The 19,812-nt window shown below is 46.0% G+C and overlaps 1 protein-coding gene and 1 non-coding gene across 2 annotated transcripts in view; both read left to right on the plus strand.

Annotated features, from left to right (window-relative positions):
- Positions 1–19,812, plus strand: part of LOC126176337 (uncharacterized) — a gene marked incomplete at both ends in the record, with an annotated part of 533,659 nt that overhangs the window by 442,948 nt on the left and 70,899 nt on the right. The window lies entirely within an intron of this gene.
- Trnat-ugu (transfer RNA threonine (anticodon UGU)) lies at positions 7,977–8,051 on the plus strand. The gene has a single exon. It is a non-coding gene; the product is annotated as a tRNA-Thr (tRNA).

Here is a 19,812-nt window from a genome sequence, read left to right on the forward strand (position 1 = left end):
GTGTTGATACACCAACAGATCGACCAGCTTCACTCACAGAACAGTAACGGCCATGTCGAAATACTCGTACGTTTACTCCTTTGTGCGATTCTGTCACGCCTCCAACTAGCCCATGTTACTGCGCTGATTCCATACAACTGACACACACACACACACACACACACACACACACACACACACACACACACACACACCACTTCACTGCCCTAACTTGTCACGTGACCGGCTGGTAGCAGTTCTGCACCAGCTGCATTAGTGTTCCAAAGCGACAGGCGTGTTCTTTACTAGTATTCTCTCCGGTGAACTTACCCGAACTGTAAATAATAATAAATAATAATAATAATAATAATAATAATGATACTGATGGGGAAACGCAGGGGGCAGTGCCGAAGCTATCAGGTCTGGATAACAAATAGGCTGGTGACAGGAAGAGCGATAAATAATAGTGTAACGGTACCAGATGAGGTGAAAGAAATGACATTGAAATAGACAGAGATGACAAATGCGTGAAGAGAGTTGACGGTGTGACAGTAATATTGGTTCCCTGTAGAACAGAAGGAAGCAGATGGGATTCGGTAGTGACAGTATGTACAGCTTTTATCTCCTCGGGAAAACGAAATGGTTTTGGGTCAGAGGTTAGTTTATTCCAGAGTCGTATGCTGAAATGGAGAATGATGTAGAGGAAGAGTTAGTTTCATCAATAGGCTCAGCCAAGGTCATGGACGTAGCACATCTTGTATTGCAGTTATGGAATGATGATCGGTATTTGATATGCCAGGAGAATTATTGTGGCTACAAATGTTTAAATGGCTCATATGGCTCTGAGGACTATGGGACTTAACATCTGAGGTCATCAGTCCCCTAGAACTTAGAACTACTAAAACCTAACTAACCTAAGGACATCACACACATCCATGCCCGAGGCAGGATTCGAACCTGGAACCGTAGCGGTCGCCCGCCAGATTGAAGCGCCTAGAACCGCTCGGCCACAACGGCCGGCAACGAATGTTTAACAAACCTATGAATAAAGGAAACGTGTTATCCTCTCTCCGCATCCACCCTACCTGACGTGATCAAACAACATATCGTTATACACTTACGACAAGCATTCGTGGCTAACTCCAGTGGTTTGGAATTTTCAGTGTTCGTCACGTGTCGAACTATATCGCAGTACTAAAGATTTGACAGAACTAGACACTGATCTAGTGAGTGTTTTATTTTAAGTAGAAATAAAGCAGCTGGGGTGGATGAAATTAAGTCGGAACTCATCAAATACAGTGGAATGTCAGGTCTTAAATGGCTACACAGGATAATTGAAATGGCCCAGGAGTCGGGACAGGTTCCATCAGACTGGACAAAAGCAGTAATCACACCAGTCTTTAAACATGGAAACAGAAAAGATTGTAATAACTCAAATGGTTCAAATGGCTCTGAGCACTATGGGACTCAACATCTTAGGTCATAAGTCCCCTAGAACTTATAACTACTTAAACCTAACTAACCTAAGAACATCACACACACCCATCACCGAGGCAGGATTCGAACCTGCGACCGTAGCAGTCCCGCGGTTCCGGACTGCAGCGCCAGAACCGCTAGACCACCGCGGCCGGCCCCTTGTAATAACTACAGAGGTATCTCTTTAATCAGCGTTGTGGGTAAAATCTTCTCAGGTACTGTTGAAAGGAAGGGCGAGTATTAGTTGAGGACCAATTGGATGAAAATCAGTGTGGGTTTAGGCCTCTTAGAGGTTGTCAGGACCAGATCTTTAGCTTACGGCAAATAATGGAGAAGTGTTATGAGTGGAACAGGGAATTGTATCTATGCTTTATAGATCTAGAAAAGGCATATGACCGTGTTCCTAGGAGTAAGTTATTGTCTGTTCTACGAGATTATGGAATAGGAGGCAACCTTTGCAAGCAATTAAAGGTCTTTACATGGATAGTCAGGCAGCAGTTAGAGTTGACGGTAAATTGAGTTCATGGTTCAGAGTAGTTTCAGGGGTAAGACAAGGCTGCAACCTGTCTCCACTGTTGTTCATATTATTTATGGATCATATGTTGAAAACAATAGACTGGCTGGGTGAGATGAAGATATGTGAACACAAAATAAGCAGTCTTGCATATGCGGATGACTTAGTTTTGATGGCAGATTCGATTGAAAGTTTGCAAAGTAATATTTCAGAGCTAGGTCAGAAATGTAAGGACTATGGTATGAAGATTAGCATCTCCAAAACTAAAGTAATGCCAGTGGGAAAGAAATATAAACGGATTGAGTGCCAAATAGGAAGAACAACGTTAGAACAGGTGGACGGTTTCAAGTACTTAGGATGCATATTCTCACAGGATGGCAACATAGTGAAAGAACTGGAAGCGAGGTGTAGCAAAGCTGAAGCAGTGAGCGCTCAGCTACGATCTACTCTCTTCTGCAAGAAGGAAGTCAGTACCAAGACTAAGTTATCTGTGCACCGTTCAATCTTTCGACCAACTTTGTTGTATGGGAGCTAAAGCTGCGTGGATTCAGGTTACCTTATCAACAAGGTTGAGGCTACGGATATGAAAGTAGCTAGGATGATTGCAGGTACTAGTAGATGGGAACAATGGCAGGAGGGTGTCCACAATGAGGAAATCAAAGAAAAACTGGGAATGAACTCTATAGATGTAGCAGTCAGGGCGAACAGGCTTAGATGGTGGGGTCATGTTACACGCATGGGAGAAGCAAGGTTACCCAAGAGACTCATGGGTTCAGCAGTAGAGGGTAGGAGAAGTCGGGGCAGACCAAGGAGAAGGTACCTGGATTCGGTTAAGAATGATTTTGAAGTAACAGGTTTAACATCAGAAGAGGCACCAATGTTAGCACTGAATAGGGGATCATGGAGGAACTGTATAAGGGGGGCTATGCTCCAGACTGAACGCTGAAAGGCATATTCAGTCTTAAATGATGATGATGGTGATGGTGATGGTGATGATGGTGATGATGGTGATGATGATGATGATGATGATGATGATGATGATGATGATGATGATACTTTTCTAGACTTCTGAAATGCATATAGGAAAGAGGCAGCTTTCCAGGGTATGGGAACATGATGACCGTATGCGGGGTAGTCTTTTATATCATGCGTAGAAAATCAACCAGGTAGAGAAAAAGCTTTCTTCCCACTTGGGGAAAAACGGTCACAGATCGTGTTAGAAGGCTGTTAAAATGCCACAATATTGACACAGTGTTTCAACCGAAAAGAAATTTGCGTGGGTATTTGAATGCTGCAGAGGACCTACACGTGCTGCTTGCACTTGCGGTTAAGTGTACGTAGGGACTACCGAAAGAAGTACCAATACACGGCTTAAAGAACGCAAGGGTAGTTGTAGCGTAGGAAACACGGGTAAGTCGGCAGTGGCAAAAGACACTGGGCCCAGGGGACCACCAAATACGTTTTTACGATATTGTCGTTTTATGAAGGTGGTATCATTACAAGCCGTAGAAATTCAGAAGCACGAAAACAACTTTACAGAAAAGAAGGGCTGAAATTAGACAAGTTATGGACGGCAGCGCTAAACAAAGCAAATAGCGCCGACTGTTCCCCCCTCACGGGCTCCGTAGGGCACGTCGCCGCGACACGGTGATCTTAGAAAGCCGTGTCTAATGATATCACAGCCTGATCGTTGAGTGAATGAGTGTAAACAGCCCTCGCTGAGTTTGTTTGAGTCTGGAGCTGCTGTCTCAGTGTTTATAGCTTCTGATGACGATTGCAGCGTTAGGAGGGTAACGTTAAGGCGTGTGTCCACTAGCAGGTAAACTTCCACAAGTCGCTCGCTAAGCTACTGCTGCAAGTTACGTCAGTTTGCAGAAGTTAGTAGAAACAGTTTCTTGTATCTTGATGCGAGTACCTGCCGAAATTGCGACCCGTGTTTCTCCAACTTGCAGAAGTTCCTTGTGTTCAGTACCGATACGAAACTGTCAGTGTCGGAAAGGACAATGGCGCAAAAACTGAAGGGCCAAAACAGTGTACCACTAGAACCCCTGAAGATATATAACTGACTACCACAGTCAAGGAAGTGCGAAATTAATTTACAGATTACTTTACTTCACCAGAAGGGGAAGTAGAGCGGCAGTTCAAAAATGTGTGTGAAATCTTATGGGACTTAACTGCTAGGGTCATCAGTCCCTAAGCTTACACACTACTTAACCTAAATTAACCTAAGGACACACACACACACACACACACACACACACACACACACACACACACACATGCCCGAGGGAGGACTCGAACCTCCGCCGGGACCAGCCGCACAGTCCATGTCTGCAGCGCCTTAGACCGCTCTGCTAATCCCGTGCGGCGGAGCGGCAGTACATGCGTATTTAAATTATAGTGCTTCGCCGGAAGGGGGAAGTAGAACAGCAATACACATGTATTTAAATTATAAGAGATTTTTTAATTTTGGAAAAAACGAAATTTTGTCTATGGAGTGCGTAATTGATTATTTTGTAAATTTGTTTTGTTTACTTATAGACGCAGTCTCGGGCATACAATGACCATCTTCAGATTCTAAAACAATGCAAAAGAAAATTTATATTAAAACGTAAAAATAAGTTCGATATTTAACGAGGCTTATTAGTAATCTGACTGAATTTATGCGAAATACATATAGTTCAAATGTAAAGGCGGCATACACTGAACACAGGTTCATACGTTGTCAAACTAGCTACAAAATGTAAAACATCGGTCTTATATAGATATAAAAATTTGTTAGATTTTGTGCACCCTCTTTGCGCTAGATGCGCGCGTCCTGTATGAGATAGTCTTAATTTTTCAAAACCCTAAAATATACAAATTTACTATTAATATTTAGGTCAAATGTACATAAAATTGAAGTTTACAGGACAGATCGTTAAATCAGTAAAATAACATTTCAGAACAAGGAGAAAACTGCTATAGATGAAAATAGCGGAAGCACTTGTAGAATGTATTTCTGACGCCCGATGGCGTTGTATTTCCGGCTATTGCCGGATTACTAATAAGCCTGGTTAAATATGGCACATTTATTTTTAGGTTTTAATACAAATTTTCTTTTGTATTGTTTTAGAATCTGAAGATGGTCATTGTATGGCCGAAACCGATTATGACTGTGTCATAGACATGTGTCTGCGTCTATAAATAAACAAAAAAAATTCACAAGATTTTTTAATGAAGCATAAACGTAAGTGCATTGCATTTGGAATACAAGTAATAAAAATTGTTTGCAAAACTCGAAGGGTAATTAGAAGAGAATCTTGTGGTGGTATTGCTTGCCGCATGTTAGTACCGGTATCCTGTTTTCGAATGTTTGATCGCACAGTTCGAAACTAACATACGACATTCTCAGGAAGTTTTTAATTGGACCGAAGTCTTCTAATTGCATTTCACACGCCTCTGCATCTGTTTCTTCACCCAAACATGTTTCTTCCTTATTGATTTTCTACTACAGTAATAATGTAACAAGGGTGGCGACTGCTTGTTTCCAACTACAATACTGTACAGTTCGACTTGCATACCTCAGGACGCAACTCTAGTAGACACACTTTTGAAGTATTTGCAGCAAGTTACTGAAATTAGCTTGCCGAAGCTAGTTGCAGAAGCAAACTTCTGCAAGTTTTTGTTCTAGCGTAACACTTTAGCAGGTGTTTGCAGAAGGTTCTTGCAGAAGTTACTTGCTAGTGGACACACGCATTTAGGCAAATAAATATGCCTTTCACCGCGGTTTCATTCCCATGTAACGAAATTCCCTAAGGAGGCAAATACCGGCCCTGAAAGCGAACTCGGTATCTGTTCTCAACGCAAAGCATAAGAGTGAAAGATGGGGACCTGTGAACCGTAATATTCCATTCGACTTGGCGGAAAAAGCCGCATTGTTCTTCGCGAGTCACACTGCCTGATGGCGTGACTTAATGTGCAGCGTCCGTGAAACGCCGCCAGCTGATGTTAAGGCCGCGAGTAGGCAGCAGCAATGTTTAATTTAAACCGAGTGGGACGCAGTAGGAAGTGGAGAGAGTGCGCGTGTGGTTTTAAATGCCGGCTGCCCGTTGTGTTCTGGCAGGTACGAGGCGGAAGGCGAAGGCGAGCAGACGTTTGGCAACCGGGGCCGGCGTCTGGGCGAGGGAGGGGGAGAGGGGAGGGGCGCCCACGCAGCCTGTGGACGCGGCTGGACCGGAGTAGACCAGGGCGATAGGCGCAGAGCAGCGTGCGGCGAGCTCTCTCTCTCTCTCTCTCTCTCTCTCTCTCTCTCTCTCTCTCTCTCTGTGGCTGTCCGTGAGTGCAGCCTAGCCGGTGTAAGCTGGGGTGAACTGCGGTGCCCGCCACGTGAGATTAGCTAGCGTCGCCAGGTCCGGCCGACCGTAACGAGGCATGGATTTCTGTCACGGGTGGCACCAGAACAGCGCTTGTAAGACAGTGTCTTCCAAAGAGCTTCGTTCGTTTCCACAAGACTACATTGTCTACACCAGTCAACTCCGAAATTTTGAGTAAATTTTAACTTACTACATATGAAGTTAGTATCTGTTCCCAAAAGAACAGATACCATTGATGACCGTGCAGCTTCTCTAGAATGAAATGATAATTAAATCTACACCGTAGCTGCAAACAGGCGTTGATATACATCATTGGGGACATTTTGAAAATGTATGCACCGACCGGGTCTCGAACCCGGGATCTGCAACGAATTGACGCATGGGGCAGGGAATGGCAATTGAATCTCAATGTAGACAGGTGTAATGTGCTGCGAATACATAGAAAGAAAGATCCTTTGTCATTTAGCTACAATATAGCAGGTCAGCAACTGGAAGCAGTTAATTTCATAAATTATCTGGGAGTAGGCATTAGGAGTGATTTAAAATGGATTGACCATATAAAATTAATCGTCGATAAAGCAGATACCAGACTGAGATTCATTGGAAGAATCCTAAGGAAATGCAATCCGAAAACAAAGGAAGTAGGTTACAGTACGCTTGGTCGCCCACTACTTGAATACTGCTCAGCAGTGTGGGTTCCGTACCAGATAGGATTGATAGAAGACATAGAGATCTAACGGAGAGCAGCACGCTTTTTTACAGGATCGTTTAGTAATCGCGATAGCGTTACGGAGATGATAGATAAACTCCAGTGGAAGACTCTGCAAGAGAGACGCTCAGTAGCTCGTTACGGGCTTTTGTTGAAATTTCTAGAACATACCTTCACCGAGGACTCAAGCAGTATATTGCTCCCTCCTACGTATATCTCGCGAAGAGACCATGAGGATATAATCAGAGAGATTAGAGCCCACACAGAGGCGTACCAACAATCTTTCTTTCCACGAACAATACGAGACTGGAACAGAAGGGAGAACCGATAGAGGTACTCAAAGTACCGTCCGGCACACACTGTCAGGTGGCTTGCGGAGTATGGATGTAGATGTAGATGTAGATCTCCTGCTTACATGGCAGTTGCTCTCTCCATCTGAGCCACCGAGGGCACAGAGGATAGTGCGCCTGCAGGGACTTATCCGTTGCATGCTCCCCGTGACACCCACATTCCCAACATGTCCACACCACTACATTTATAGTGCGCCTAATAGATGTTAGCCCTTCACACTCATTACTCGTGGCAGATTAATTTACCAAACCCCGTACGAGTTGGGGCACGGTGTGTGCGTTCGCACAAGAAGGTCAATGGCTTCTCTAGAGAAGCTGCACGGTCATCAATGGTGTGTGTTATGTCGGGAACAGATATTACCTTCATATATAGTTAAAATATGGCTTCTCCGGCCATTGACCTTCTGGTACGAACGCACACACCGTGCCCCAATTCGTACGGGACTTGGTAGATTAATCTGCCACGAGTAATGAGTGTGATGGGCAAACATCTATTTGGCGCACTACAAGTTTAGTGGTGTGGACATGTTGGGAATGTGGGTCTCACGGGGAGCGTGCAAGGGATAAGTCCCTGCAGGCGCACTATCCTCTGTGCCCTCGGTGGCTCAGATGGATAGAGCGTCTGCCATGTAAGCAGGAGATCCCGGGTTCGAGTCCCGGTCGGGGCACACATTTTCAACACGTCCTTAATTATGTATATCGACCCTTGTTTGCAGCTAGCGTGTCGATTTAATTATCATTTCATTTTAACTTATGTCTAAGAGTGCAGCGCTTGTATTTTCAAACGGACCATCGAATTTAACAAAGGTGTATATATTTTCTACGTGCATGCACAGACAACCTTAGGTTTGGGGTCAGAGCTTCGAGTGATTCACGATAAACATCCAGATTGTAGACGAATGTTTTCCGTGCTTAATCTGGTCGTGTTTGGAGTTACTGCACTTCAGCCACGGCTGTTATAAGGGGACGCACACAGCCGGAGTCTTTCACAAATCACCACAAAAGTAAAGTCATGCACCTTGAGATGAGGCCAGCTTTGGAAGCCAGTGCAGCGGTGCGAGAACCGTACGGCACCGCGAGGCAGCCCGTTGTTAAGAAATGGTCTTTACATACAGCTACCACTGCGTTGGTGCTCTGTCCCGTTCAAAGAAATGAAATTATGGGCATGTTTTCGCATTTGTGGACAAAGCCGGATGTCCATCATATGTAATTTCTGTAACAGTTTTCCCGCAAAAAAGAACGGCCCGTACCCTTAAGAGGCAGGGGGATTGGGCGCATGGTTCAAATGGTTCTGAGCACTATGGGACTTAACATCTGAGGTCATCAGTCCCCTAGACTTAGAACTACTTAAACCTAACTAACCTAAGGACATCACACACATCTATTCCCGAGGCAGGATTCGAACCTGCGACCGTAGCGGTCCCGCGATTCCAGACTGTAGCACCTAGAACCGCTCGGCCACTCCGGCCGGCGCAGGATTCCAACCTGCGACCGTAGCAGCAGCGCGGTTCCGGACTGAAGCGCCTAGAACCGCTCGTCCACAACTGCCGGCTTGGGCGCATGCTTCTGGTTTTAAATTCTCCACGGAAAAAAACTATACGTGTGTATTTTATTCGTTCATCAATGCTTTCCTTATCCTGAACTTGAGTCGAACCGACTCGGATTTCAAGATCTCAGTGAGATTTTTGGCCCTCATCTTAACGTGGCTGCCACACGTGCATGACCTGTAATGTAAATGTCTAAATGCACTAAATATCTTAATCTGTCTCAGCGGTAAGAACTAGGGAGCAGGTCGATCGAGCATGCACCAGCATCGTGCTGATTCTGCATTTAACATATGACGATGCCACTATGGCTGCAGTACATTAGGGTTCTCGCTTCCCACACCCGGGTTCCCGGGTTCGATTCCCGGCGGGGTCAGGGATTTTCTCTGCCTCGTGATGACTGGGAGTTGTGTGCTGTCCTTAGGTTAGTTAGGTTTAAATAGTTCTAAGTTCTAGGGGACTGATGACCATAGATGTTAAGTCCCATAGTGCTCAGAGACATTTGAACCATTTTTGAACATTAGGACTTTGTTTTTATGAAACAGATCTGATGATGGCCATTTAAGACCGAAACCGGTAATCTGTTAACAAAAGGTTTGTGACCATAGACGTAAATTAAAGGAAACTTATTACATGTACGGGTCACTGTTTTTTCGCGACGAAGTCGCAGCTTGTGATAAAAATTGAAAATAAAATGTGTGTCTGCATACGGACTCGACCCCAGGACCCTCCGATTACCGTTCTATGCTCTTTTCGCTGCGCTAACGGCTGCCTGGAAACTACACTAGTCTACACTGACGTCCCAAAAGTCACGGGACGCTTCCTAATATCGTGTCTAACCTCCTATTGCCCAGCGAAGTGCAGCACTTCAACGTGGCGTGACTCAACAAGCCCTTGCAAGTCCCCTGCACTATAGCCGTCCATAACTGCGAGGATTTTGCTCAATAACCGACCTCTCGATTTTGTCCCATAAATTTCGATGGTATTCGTGTTCGGCAATCTGCGTGGCCGAATCATTCGCTCGAATTGTCCACAATTTTCTTTAATCCAACCAATCCAGTCACGAATAGTTGTGGTTCGGTGACACGGCGCATTGTCATTCATAAAAATTCCGTCGTTTTTAGGAAATATGAAGTCCATGACTGGCTACATGTGGTCTCCAAATAGCTGAACATAACCATTTACAGTCAATGACCGGTTCAATTTAACCAGAGGACTCAGTCCATTCCACACAAACACAGCCCAGACCATTGTGGAGCTACCATCAGCATTCACACTGGTATGTTGACAACCTCACTCCACGGCTTAGTGGTGTCTGCGCCACAATCGGACTCTACCATCAGCTCTCGTCAACTGAAGTCGGGACTCATCTGACCAGGCAACGGTTTTCCAGTTGTGTAGGCTCTAAACGATACGGTCACGGCCGCAGGAGAGGCACTGCAGGTGTGAAGTACTGTGAACAAAGGCACTCGCGTCAGTCGTCTGCTGCCATACCCCATTAACGCCAAATTTCGCCTCAGTCTACGCACATTCCGCTGTTCTCGGTCGCTAAGTGAAGACCGTCGGCTACAGTATTGTCCGTGGTGTGAGGTAACGCCTGAAATTTGATATTCCCGGCACGCTATTGACACTGTGGCTCTCGGATTGTTGAATCCGGCACACAGTTTTAATCTGACAGGAAATTTCATGAAACTGCTACTGTGAAATAATCAGCCCGCCCGGTTAGCCGTGCGGTCAGTCAGAGAGCTGGCTGACCTCTGTAAAAAAAAAAAAAAAAAAAAAAAAAAACTGAGTGAAAAGATCAGCAACGAACTTCAGCGGATGTCAAGTGACGTCCGCTACGACGAAATACAACGAGACACAACGAACAAAAAAAAAAAAAGAAAAAAAGTAGCTCAGCGGTAGCGTTACCGCGTACTACGCTAGGAGGCCCGGGTTCGATTCCCGGCAGGGGACTGGGTGTTGTGTGTCCATCATCATTTCAATCATCATTGACACGCAAGTCGCCGAAGTGGCGTCAACTAAAAAGACTTGCAATATGGCGGCCGAACCCCGAAGGGGATATCCCGGCCAATAAATACTATACGATCATTTCATGTCATACCTGAGTGCAAATGACAGATCCGCCAATACACTGCTCTTTTATACCTCATGTACACCATACTACCTCTGTATCGCTATTCCATGACTTTTGTCGCCCCATTGTAAAAGCCTCGAGCCACGCCCGACCCGCGTCAATAATGATATTTTCTCTAAACCGCTAACCATCTGAGCTCCCACTTCCGTCGCTTTCGTTTCTTGGCAGGCCCTGCACGCACCATAAGTTTGGATGAACTCGAATATGACGAGCACAGACGCGGTCGCTCTGTTAGTGCGCGAATGTAACGGGACAGACATGGGTAGGAGGTACCCTCTGCCACGCACCGTGCGTGTGTCCGCCGGGCGCAGGGCGGGCCGCCGCTGACAGCGCCCACACACACACACACACACACACACACACACACCTCTGGCCTCCACTCCACCTCTCTGGCTGTGTCCCCCCTACCCCGTGCTGCGGCCGCGCACACCGCGCCCTGCCGCTACCTCGAGGTCAGCTGCGCCGCCTCCGCGGTGCCCAGCTGCCAGTTGTCCTCCAGCACGCGTCGGCCATTCCGCCCCGGGAGGAGTACTCATTTGTCAGACTGAAAGTAAACACGAGCTCACATAGGAGAACGGGACAAGAAATGCTAGGGAGGTGTAGTGTGTCTGCAGAATGACAATCGACGTTCCCTTTCCCGGAAGAGAGCTACTGCTGCCGTACAGATGGCGAAGAATCAGTTTCCACTCTGCTGCCACTGGCCGTTTGTTAGCGATGCGCGCGCTGTCAGAGGGGCCCGTTTACTTCGTGTCGTTAGTGTGGTCGCTGTCCAAGTCTCTCTGGCGTTCGTGGCAAGACAAAATCAATCAGAGGAAAATAGCTGCCAGCCGCTGTGGCCGAGCGGTTCTAGGCGCCTCAGTCCGGAACCGCGCTGCTGCTACCGTCGCAGGTTCGAATCTTGCCTCGGGCATGGATGTGTGTGATGTCCTTGGGTTAGTTAGGTTTAAGTAGTTCTAAGTTCTAGAGGACCGATGACCTCAGGTGTTGAGTCCCATAGTGCTTAGAGCATTTGAACCATTTGAAAATAGCTGACGAGAAAGTTAACACCCGCAAAACGAAAATCGGTCTAGTGCCTAGGCTTCAACCCACAGTGGAAAGGAGATTACTTTTTTTTTTAGTTACACACCGGCCCTCGGTGTCTGTTTTGTAAAGCTATTTAATCGGCGTACAAGAAGTACACTGTGAAGCTACATTTTAAACTCTTTCGTGAGAAATCCGTGCTCACTTTGGATACTGAGAAGTGAGAGGCCAAAGAGAATGTTACTGTAATTTATAAAGTTTTTTGTCCTTTTGTCTTCGATTGTACCTTTTCCTTGCAAGATATTTACAAAAGAGAAAATGGCTCTGAGCACTATGCGACTTAACTTCTGAGGTCATCAGTCGCCTAGAACTTAGAACTAATTAAACCTAACTAACCTAAGGACATCACACACATCCATTCCCGAGGCAGGATTCGAACCTGCGACCGTAGCGGTCGCTCGGCTCCATACTGTAGCGCCCAGAACCGCACGGCCACTCCGGCCGGCTTTACAAAAGAAAACCGCGTCACCCACAATGAAGGTGCATCGACAGTGAGCAATCACACAGCTCTGCAGCAACAATCTCAGCGCCGGCCGCTTGGCCAAGCGCTTCTAGGCGCTTCAGTCTGGAACCGCGCTGCTGCTACGGTCGCAGGTTCGAATCCTGCCTCGGGCATGGATGTGTGTGATGTCCTTAGTTTAAGTAGGTTTAAATAATTTTAAGTCTAGGGGACTGATGACCTCAGATGTTAAGTCCCATAGTGCTTAGAGCCATTTGAACAATCTCAACGACTCTTCCTGTTTCCCAAACAGCCTCTCTTTCACGGGTAGGTTTGCAGGCCCGTCGAAGGAATGGCGAACGACATGCAAACGCAACGGAAAAATAAGAATAAAGATTTAGTTTTTTTTTCCTTTTTGGCTTTGGATGAAAGTGTGGATGTTGCTCAGATTGCTGTATTTGTGAGAGGTGTTGACGTAGAGTTCAATAGCATGGAGAAATTCCTCGATTTACTCAGTGCTCGATAAAACTGCAGCTGACGACGTATTTCCTCGCTCAGGAAACATTATTGACAAGTATCACCTTTGTTGCCAAAAACTTTAGTTAATTGCAACATTGGAGCTCCTGCAGTGATTGGTCAAGTCTGACGACGTTGGTTCAGTAACGGAAAAGGTGAAAGACGTTGGTATCCAGCAGCGATACACTGCATCCTACATCGCTTTAATCTCAAATGGTTCAAATGGCTCTGAGCACTATGGGACTTAACATCTGAGGTCATCAGTCCCCTGGAACTTAGAACTACTTAAACCTAACTAACCTAAGGACATCACATACATCCATGCCCGAGGCAGAATTCGAACCTGCGACCATAACGGTCGCGCGGTTCCAGACTGTAGTGCCTAGAACTGCGCGGCCACTTCGGCCGGCACACTTTTGCAGTGTAGATATAAGTTAATTACCAGTGTCTCTTGCGACTTTTGGCCTTAAACAAAATTGCTGTTGCGCATAAAGCAACTTGCGCACTTTTCGAATGTTCATTTAGTTATAAATTAAATAAATCTTGAAAGGAGGCACTGAACGAACATTTTGATGAATTTGTTACAGTGCTACAGACTTTTTTTTACAAAAATTTGATAGGAAATTTACTGACTTAAATCGATTTGAACTCGACTTAAGTGTTTTTGCAACTCCTTTTGCCGTGGGCGTTGAAAGTGCGGCTCCTGAAATCTGGCTGGAGTTCACTCACATTCACACAGTCGTGTGCTCGTGTACAGGTTCCGCCCTGCTGACAGGAAAAGCTGAAATGTTTTACAAGACCCTCCCTGGATTACAGTTCCGCATTTGTTTCTAATAGCTGCTCGACTCTGTAGTATGTTCGTGACCGCGTATTTGTGTCTAACTGATTTTTCAGCAGTGAAATTATAAAAACGAATACTTGGAGGTGTCTGACTGACGTTCATCTGAACGCACGATCCGTTGTCTCCCTCCTAAAAAATAGAGATGCAAGCGAAAAAAAATACAATAGTAGAGTGATGATAATAAAGTCTCTTTCTTTTTCGTAAGTAGTAGGCCATCCCCGAACAGCATACTTCTCAATGAGATTACCTTTGTTAAGTTAATAGACGTTTAATAGAAAACAATCACGTGTTCTTTGCTTATTACGTTTGTGCTGTATCTGTGACAAAGAAATTAAGTCGGTGAGAGCCATATAACGGCCTGTCCTGTAATTGCTGCCAGCGTGGGCGGTGTATCACTTTACGGCGCTACAGCACTCATTACGGCATTGTGCAGTGAAATGATTTTCCTGATTTCCTTCTTTGACGCCGTGTAGTGCGTCTATCCAACAGCAGACGGTCAACGGCATTTCTGTCGTCATCTTAACGCGTGTACCTTCTTTTAGTTTTTCGGACGAAGGTAAGCCGGCCGTGGTGGGCGAGCGGTTCTAGGCGCTTCAGTCTGGAACCGCACGACTGCTACTGTCGCAGGTTCGAATCCTGCCTCGGGCATGGATGTGTGTAATGTCCTTGGGTTAGTTAGGTTTAAGTAGTTCTAAGTTCTAGGGGACTGATGACCTCAGATGTTAAGTCCCATTTTTTTCGAAGGTGGAAAGATATATTCGCGATCAAAAGAAAGTGGAACACGAAGTACGAGCTGTTGGCACAGCATAAAATCTACGCACGTGTCTTATTATATTGTTTCGTAAGTATTCGTTGTGCTGTCGTACTGCAACAATTACGACAGTGCAAAGAACACTTCTCGAGCTCCAGCTTTCGTCGTGTATTGTAAGGCAGTCTTCAGCCCTGTTCGCGTATCGGGGCATGCGAGCTGAACGCGCATCGTTCCCGCACGCCACACACTACCAGCCCTGATGCACGTTCTGTCCATGTGTATTTCTGCGTTAGTCTTATGTTAACGCGCCTTGTGGAAAATAAACGAGCCCAGGGCATACTACCTCACTACATCGCCAGTGGTTAATTAGGCGCTGAGGAGTTTTGGTAAAACTTTGCGAAAACCCCCTGTAGTTGCTTCTTGTGACGTAGTAGAGTACATAGAGTGCAAGGAATCGCTTGCTCGCCCTTCAGTGTACATACCTATGAAGGTGGGAAGTGCATGACCACAGTTCGGCGAATGGAGCGGTCTACTGCCTGTCTAATCTCTGGAACAGTTCTGAAGCGAATGCCACGAAGTGGTTCCTTCATCTTCGGAATCAAATCAAAGACACAAGGACTTAAGTCCGGAGTCCGGGGAGTATGGTGGATGGTACAGTACTTCCCGGTCCCACAACCAAACAGAGCAGCCACACCTTGTGCTGTATGCGCCTGCGCATTGTTGTGCAAAATGATGGGTGGATTGCGCAGGAAGTGTCGCCGCATCTTTCGCAAAGCTGGTCGCAGGTGATGCTCCAAAAACTAACAGTAATAGCGTGCATTGACGGTCTGCGTGGAGGAACGTAATGCGTTAGGATAACACCATTACAGTCGTACACGAGATACACCATAATTTAGACCGCTCCATTTGCACCATCAACAGAACAGGCTCTGCTAACGGTATACTACGCCTTCCACATCGCTGGCAACGAGTTCTACACCACGCTGGTGACTACTTTGAAAGGTAGTAAACGGTGCAAACATGTAACTCTTTTGTATCGGTTGTGAATAAATAGTTGCCACTATTTAAGTTCCAACCCTCGTAAGAGAAACGTTAATTTTATACCGTTAAAACACAATTTTTTATTTGCGATTTTTTTCATCACTTGCAACAAGAAACTATTAGTCTTAGAGAAAAAATGAATAGGACCTTTTTTGTAGGAGATTTTTGTAGTTTTGTTCTGGGCAATGTATTCGCGAGAAGCGGCAGCATTAAAAAGTGGCCTTTAAACGCCCACTGCATCTACTCGCCCACACCCCACCGTTGGGGATTTTTAGAATGATGTTCGTGACACTCTCTCCCACCAACATACGAAACTTTGCAACTACACGATTGTTTCATTTATTCGACCTTTTTTTTACCTTCTTTGACTGGACTACTTTCAGTTTTTCAGCGTTTGTTTTGCACTCTCTCCGCCTCCTCGTTTGTACGAGGATGGTTTGGTAACTCTGGTAAATTTTCGCGAAGGAATGGAACATTTTTGTTCCGCGTTCATGGTTGATAAGCTCCATTATTCCGAGGATCGTATAAGGAAGATCAGCAGTTTATTGCTTACAGTTCGTTGTCGACAGTGGTCTGAATTGGTCATTGTGTTAAAGTTGTTGACAGTGGAGAAAACAGAGTTTCGTGCTATTATTAAACATTTTGATTCTAAGGGTTCGACTGCCGCACAAATCGAAACAGAACTGTGTGAAGTTCGTGAGGACTCTGCACCACCATTTAGTTTTGGATTAATGAATTTAACTGTGATAGGACAAGCACCGAAGATGAAGGGCGTCCTTGCCGTCCAATTGTGGTCAGCAAAGGAAACCACTGACAAAATACACGATACAGAAACCGCTGAATAAAAGTCCGTGAAATTGCTGAGACTGTAGGCACGTCAACTGAGCGAGTGCGCAATATCCTGCACGGAGAATTGGCTGCGGAGGAACTGCATCGTGGGTGGGTGCCGCGACTGCTCACAGCCGACCAAAAGCGCATCCGACATAACATTTCAACACAGTGTCTAGCGATGTTTAGTCGCAGACCGCAACACTTTTAGCGCCGATCTGCGACTGTTGAGGAAACCTGAATCCACCGTTACACACCGTACTTGCTCACCAGGATCAGAACGGCTGTGAAAACAATGGACCAACGCAGGCGAAAGTGCACTGGGTGGGTGCCGCGACTGCTCACAGCCGACCAAAAGCGCATCCGACATAACATTTCAGCACAGTGTCTAGCGATGTTTAGTCGCAGGCGGCAACACTTTTAGCGCCGATCTGCGACTGTTGAGGAAACCTGAATCCACCGTTACACACCGTACTTGCTCACCAGGATCAGAACGGCTGTGAAAACAATGGACCAACGCAGGCGAAAGTGCACTGGGTGGGTGCCGCGACTGCTCACAGCCGACCAAAAGCGCATCCAACATAACATTTCCACACAGTGTCTAGCGATGTTTAGTCGCAGTCCGCAACACTTTTAGCGCCGATCTGCGACTGTTGAGGAAACCTGAATCCATCGTTACACACCATAGTTGCTCACCAGGATCAGAACGGCTGTGAAAACAATGGACCAACGCAGGCGAAAGTGCACTGAAGAAGGCAAGAACCATTTTCTAGGCTGATAAAGTGATGACCACTGTTATTTGGGATTCGCAAGGAATAACCGTTCGAAGCTTGTGTTTGCTGAAAAAAGACCAAGATGGCGCGCTTGCACTGGCTGAAAAAGACAAAAAAAAAATGTTGAAATGGCTCTGAAAACTATGGGACTTAACATCTGACGTCATCAGTCCCCTAGAACTTAGAACTACTTAAACCTAACTAACCTAAGAACATCAGCCGGCCGGTGTGGCCGTGCGGTTCTAGGCGCTACAGTGTGGAACCGCGTGACCGCTACGGTCGCAGGTTCGAATCCTGCCTCGGGCATGGATGTGTGTGATGTCCTTAGGTTAGTTAGGTTTAAGTAGTTCTAAGTTCTAGGTGACTGATGACCACAGCAGTTAAGTCCCATAGTGGACATCACACACATCCATGCCCGAGGCAGGATTCGAACCTGCGACCGTAGCGGTCGCGCGGTTCCAGGCTGAAGGGCGTAGAACCGTTCGGCCCCACTGGCCGGCGAAAACAGACCAAGATTGGCACGCAAAACATGCTCTTTCGCCCCGATAATGCGCCGTCCTACACATCACCGATAACAATGACGAAAGGGCACGAATTGCGCTTTGAAATGATTTCTCATCCATCCTGTTCACCAAACTGACTTCCTCGTGTTCCTTAAATAGAAACTTCGGCTTGCTGGAAAGAAATTTTCATCAGATGAGAAAGTGATCGTTGCAGTCAACGAGTAGTTTGCAGAGTTTGACAGAACTTATTTTTCCGATGAGATGATGAAACTGGAGGACCACTGGAACAAGTGTAAAACCCTCAAAGGAGACTATGTCGAGAAGTAAGGTGAGTTGTTTACGAAACACACATTTTTCTTGCTTTATTTGGTAGACTCATCAAATCACCCTCGTATAACTCGGCGTCACCTGCTAGTCCGACGTGTCACGCGTCTCATACACGTGAGCAAATTTTTAGGCAAACAAAAGTTTCTCACTGTACTGCCGATAAGTATTTGCTTTACCTGCAGCTGAGCCATGCGGTCGTTACACTTCGGAACTTAAGACATGGTTACTCCGAGATATTTATATTACATCTCTTGAGCTAGTTGATCCTGTGTGGCCAGAAGATGGCTCTGAGCAGTATGGGACTTAACATCTGAGGTCATCAGTCCCCTAGAACTTAGAACTACTTAAACCTAACTAACCTAAGGACATCACACACATCCATGCCCGAGGCAGGATTCGAACCTGCGACCGTAGCAGTCGCACGGTTCCAGACTGAAGCGCCTAGAACCGCTCGGCCACACCGGCCGGCTGGCCAGAAGATACTGCGCACTTAGGTTGCTTGATGTGCACAGCTTTGCAGTTCACTTGATTAAGAAGAGGTTGTCAGTTTTGGAACTATGTTAGTAATACAATATCGCCAGCTAACTGGATATTACTGCAGCTTGCACCTGATAGTATATTCCCACAACACCTGGGAAAATTCTGAGACTGTAAATAACATAGTCCGCTGGGTCATCGCTAGATATTATAAAAGTCCCTTGCCGCGTTTTTTTTTTTCGTTTGCATGTGAGGGCTGATCTCAGGAACTATTATAGGGATTTTGATACTGTTTTCATTAGGAAAGATATTGATTCACGTAGAAGGTTTGTTTATATATTTTGTTACCGCTACGCCGGACAGGTCGCCCGGTTGTAGACACTTAATGCTACCAGTGCGAAGCAGTCCAGGTCGCTCGTTAATCTGTCACACGGTCAGCTACGGCCCTGTTACACACGCCTGGGACACACCCGATATCACTTGAGTGTCTGTAGAAGGCACCCCATCGAAGGTGAAGTGTTGACTGCTGCAATTTCGGGAACCCTATTTAGATACAGGACCACGGAAAACATCCACAAAGTTTTCGCAATCTGTGGTAATGGATCCATTATTTCAGCGTCCTGACGTACACTCAGCGAGACAGTTGAAATATTTCCACCCATCGTTGCCACACACAAAGTAACTGCTTGTTACGCCTATGTGAATGTAAGGCACGGCAGTGACACGCCATCTCTCGAGGAACTCTACTGGTAGCTCCTACCCTTTCTGGGGACGTGCGTAACAGTGATGGCGCATGCTTCGCAGAACTGTGACACTCTTCAGTCTCACGACAGACGCCTACCGAGTGGATTGCGACGCACCCAGCGGATCCACCTGCTGCTCTCCACGCAATACTTGTCACGCCGTCGCATTCTGTATGCCAGACGCTGTTTCGTAGTGTTGTTCTGCAACCCGTCATTCGCGAGGAGATGGAATTAATGCAAATCAGCTCTGAACTTAATCATTTGCCTTTAATTTAACACCTTCTGTCAGTACCTGCTTGGGTTCCATTCCAACTGCTGCATCTCAGTAATCAATAAAAATCTGAAATACGTCATATTGGGCTCATGTTATACGGAATGTTTTATTCGAATTATTCTACATCAAATGGTTCAAATGGCTCTGAGCACTAT

Source organism: Schistocerca cancellata, chromosome 3 (assembly GCF_023864275.1).
Source record: "Schistocerca cancellata isolate TAMUIC-IGC-003103 chromosome 3, iqSchCanc2.1, whole genome shotgun sequence".
NCBI classification, from domain to species: domain Eukaryota; kingdom Metazoa; phylum Arthropoda; class Insecta; order Orthoptera; family Acrididae; genus Schistocerca; species Schistocerca cancellata.